We start from the raw sequence: 4,794 nt of genomic DNA, 5'->3' as shown, positions 1-4,794 counted from the left end.
AGGATCTTATCTTAAGCCATTTGAGTTCCCAAATGATTTCCCCTAGTGACTGACAACACTGCCAGTGAACAATCTAGCATGTAGTGTAGATACACCAGTCAACTTTGGTCAATTCCTGGAAAACCAGCCATGGTGGTCCCTTTCTCCAAATACAGAGATGTTGTGATGCAAAATATAACCATTAAATAATAAAGAAGCAGTGAATTTACATCCAGTAGAGCATGAAGAGGGGCTATGTTTGATGTATGCCTGTTAGGGTTATATGTTCGCTGCAGTAGTTTGTGTGGTGTGGTTGCCTACGAGTTATTGGTTAGACAAACCACCTCCCTCCTTCCTGCCATGCCAACTCGAGGTCCTTAAAAGGAGTTGGCCATAGAGAGCAAGGACAGGTGGAGCATATTTTTAAGCAAGTTGGCTCTTGATTATTTTTCTCTACTGGGCATGGAACTTCTTTGACTGTCCTACCTAGAATTTGCCCTGACAAAGTGAAGAAAAAAAACAAAACATGATATACCACTGACTTTGTATACTGTGGACAACATTACTATTTAGGAAGTATTTGTACCAGGAAGACTAGCCACTGCTATTAAATTGGACATTTACAAATATTTGGCTCCCCTGGCCCTTGTACCAAGTCTCAAGTCAGCAGCAGCAACACAACAGAGAGGATTAAAGGCATTCAATAGCATAATCAGTGTATTTGCTTGAGAAAAATCTAAATGGGCATGGATTTTCAGGTGATGCATCTGTGATACCCCTGTCAGTTTCCTTCTGTACTTTGAAACTATGTTCTTTACCTAAAGGTTTGTGATTATAAAGTCTTCCCGATAATTTTATCTTTCTTGTAATACTCTCTCCTTTTGATGAGTTTTTGTATGTTGTTCGTGTTCTTAGTGTTATTCACCAGCTTTCTGGGGTTACTGTTTATCTGGTTACATCTAAAATACAGATAAATATGTCAATCTGTTCATCCTCCTCTGGAGGGAGATAAGGCCTTAGATTTCTACACTTCCTACCTGATCCCTTTCTCTTCCTTGTGATTAATTCCTCAACATCAAATCTTCCCCCAGTGAATAGGTCTATGCAAATTACAATAGCTCCTTTCTCTCCTCCAGGTTCGGTAATGGGAGTATGCTCTAACCTTGGTAATGGGAATATGCTCTAACCTTGGTCAATGGATCATGAGGGAAGTCTACCTGGGGCTTTTGGAAAATTTATCCTCACTGTGTTATCTTATGTTGTTGTTTTTTTTTTTTTCTCCCTAATAAGCAGGAACAGAAAAGACCCATGAATTCCTCTGAGACTGGTTATTCCTCTGTATCATTTATGGAACTCCTACAGTTAATTTATGGCTCCAAAGTTAGCTGGCAAATTCAGGTTGCAACTGAAGTCACAGCAAAATATTGGGCCCTTGCTAGTATCAGTTAGCCACCGATTTACTAACCAAGAGCCTACTTTACCTCTTGATTTCTATTAGTCATTTTTATAACAATTTAAACCATTTTAGATTTGTTTTTTGAAGCCGAATACATCCAAAATACATAAAAATATAAATAGTTTTGTTTCCTTCTCTCTCACACCCTCTCTTCTCAATAGGGCAATCCCTATTTAGACTTAAAGTCTTTGTGCCAAAAACGAAAACACAAATGCAAAAATCTAATGAATCTCTTTCAGAGATGTATAGATTCTCTATACATAGCTTAAGGGAAGGTCTATGTATGACAAAACTGATTCTGTCTTTGCCTGAGAATGTGTTTATTTCCCTTTCACTCCTGAATGATAGTGTAACTACCTATATAATTCTAGATTGACAATGATTTTCTCTCAGTTTCTTGAATATATTATTTTATTTTCTTCTTACATGTATCGTTACTTTTGAGAAGGTCTAAGGTCAGTCCAGCTGTTGAGTTTAGGTGTGGATTTACTTATTTTTTTGGAATATGAAAATTTATTATTGTCATAGTTCACCATCAAAACCTATGATCTTGGTCTTTCTTTCCTGTCTTTGTATAAGGCCAAAAGAGAGACATTGGTTCCTTTGACAACCTTAAAGCAAACCCCAGGAACATCACCAACAGCATGACCTTTGTGACCAAATCCAGCAACTAGAACTTCATCACTTTCCTCAATAAAATTCAAACAACCATCATTAGGTACAAAGGCTATGGGTTTTTTTTGCCATTCTTGATCAGCTGGACCCTGACATACTTCCTTGATGGCAGAATTTGGCTGTCTGGCTTCAACACCTACTTTTTTCCAGCAGAATTCCCTCTGCATGGGAAGCACCTCTAAAAGGGTTGGCCTTCAGGGCTGTGCCCACATGGGCTTCAGGGCTGTGCCCACATGTACTGTTTATCATGATCTCATCAGTGGCTACGGGGCCTCCTGGCAGTGCGAAGACTGTGACACTTGCCCCCCCCCCTTTTTTTAAGTACTTATTGATATCTTATTGTGGTTTGTAAATACTGACAGCTAGGTCGTCTTTAGTGGGAATGTTGTTTTATGGAGACTCCTAAGTCAAGAAGCATTTTATGCTGCAGAGCTTTGTTTCTCTCCCTGGAGACTCACAGGTTACATTAAAGTGTGCCAGATTTCTTATTATTTTATCAATGTAAGTTTTGTGCTAAGGTGAGAAGGATGGATACAGATTCCACCCTCTCACCTGTAGCAGGTTTGGTTTTCTAGTTGTAAATGCATGAATCTTTTCCTAGTCACAGCCCTGGGCACCCAATTTTCAGCCTACCCTGGGCCAGGAGATACAGTCTTTCAAGAACATGATTTAATAACCATGAATCTATCTATACTTATTTCCTTGGTGATTTCACCCCGTTTGGTGGCTTTAAATATTATCTATACACTGATGATTTCCCAATTTACATCTTTAACCCAGACATTTCCCATCAAATCTAGACTCGTATATCTAATTGTCTACTTGACAGCTACTTAGATTTCTAATAGCCATCTTAACCTTAGCATATCTTTTGACTGAGTTCTGGTTTTTCTGCCAAAATGGCATTTTTCACAATCTTCCTCGTCTCAGCTAATGACTTCATCCCTCCAGTATCAAAACAAAAGTTTTGGTGTCATTTTTTGACTTTTTTCTAACTATCTTATATATACACAATCTGTGAGCAAACCCTAGGGACTTCGCCTTAGAACAATAGCCAGGATATTCTCATAACCTCTACTGTTACCAGTCTGGTCCAATCCACCATCATCTCTTGCCTGGATGATTACCATAGCCTAAGAATTAAACTTCCCACTTTCACCCCTACTTCCCTTAAACATATCCATGTGATCTATCTGCTCATTAACATTCAACTTTGTAATATAATTTCCTTATATTTTCTTGCTCTGTTCTTTTCTTTTTTTTTTTTTCTTCGCAATGGTCACCTTACTGTTCTTGAATTTTCCTGCAAGGCTCCTAACAGAAGGCTTTTGTAATTGTGGTTTCTTCTGCCTGGGTGTACACATGGATATGTCTCTAAGGCCTTGACTCACCTCCTTCCATTCTTTACTTCAAGATATTTTTTTAGTAAACACTTCTCAAAAGACTTCATTTAGACTTACAAAAATACCACATTCCTTATATCTCTTACCTGTTTACTTTTCTACATCATCTATCACAGTCTAATGTATACTGCTTTACCTTATATCTCCCCTCCCTTCCACACAAGGACAGAGAGTTTTGCTTTCTTTCCTTTCTTTTTTTTTTTTCACTGCTATCCTACCAGTGTCTAGTATACAGTGAACCCTCAAACACTATTTGTTTAATGGGTGAATAAAACAAAACAAACAAAAAAACCAAAGGTACAGACCTTTGTGTCTCTACCACGATTTAGGGAACTCAGTTCCTATCCATTCCATTCATGGCCTTAGGCTTTGTCTCAGGACCCTTAGGAGTGTAAAGATCTCACTTCTTAAATGTGTGTCAGGTTCTATGACAAACCTACAGCAAATATGATTCTCAATGGGGAAAAACTGAGAGCTTTCCCCCTAAGGTCAGGGTCACAGCAGGGATGTCCACTACCACCACTGCTATTCAACATAGTACTAGAAGTCCTAGCCACAGCAATCAGACAACAAAAAGAAATAAAAGACATCCGAATTGGCAAAGAAGAAGTCAAAACTCTCATTCTTTGCATGTGGAAAACCCAAAAAACTCCACCCCAAAACTGCTAGAACTCATACAGGAATTCAGTCAAGTAGCAGGATATAAAATCAATGCACAGAAATCAGTAGCATTTCTATACACCAACAACAAGAAAGAAAAAAAAGAAATGAAAGAGTCGATCCCATTTACAATTGCACCCAAAACCATAAGATACCTAGGAATAAATCTAACCAAAGAGACAAAGAATCTGTACTCAGAAAACTATAGAATACTCATGAAAGAAATTGAGGAAGACACAAAGAAATGGAAAACGTTCCATGCTCGTGGATTGGAAGAACAAATATTGTGAAGATGTCAATGCTACCTAGAGCAATCTACACATTTAATGCATCCCTATCAAAATACCATGAACTTTTTTCAAAGAAATGGAACAAATAATCCTAACATTTGTACCAGAGAAGACCCTGAATAGCCAGAGGAATGTTGAAGAAGAAAAGCAAAGCTGGCGGCATCACAATTCCGGACTTCAAGCTCTATTACAAAGCTGTAATCATCAAGACAGTATGGTACTGGCACAAAAACAGACACGTAGATCAATGGAACAGAATAGAGAGCCCAGAAATGGACCCTCAACTCTATGGTCAACTAATCTTCGACAAAGCAGGAAAGAATGTCCAAAG

General features: G+C 38.3%; 1 pseudogene; it reads right to left on the bottom strand.

The window, feature by feature from the left end:
* Positions 1-1,977: 1,977 nt before the first annotated feature.
* On the bottom strand, positions 1,978-3,240 carry LOC116642728 (annotated as a pseudogene).
* Positions 3,241-4,794: the final 1,554 nt, after the last annotated feature.

This window comes from Phoca vitulina, unplaced genomic scaffold (assembly GCF_004348235.1).
Source record: "Phoca vitulina isolate PV1807 unplaced genomic scaffold, GSC_HSeal_1.0 scaffold24, whole genome shotgun sequence".
Classification (NCBI taxonomy): Eukaryota; Metazoa; Chordata; class Mammalia; order Carnivora; family Phocidae; genus Phoca; species Phoca vitulina.
The sequence above is the reverse complement of the archived record's forward strand: the minus strand, read 5'-3'. Positions and strand labels throughout refer to the sequence as shown.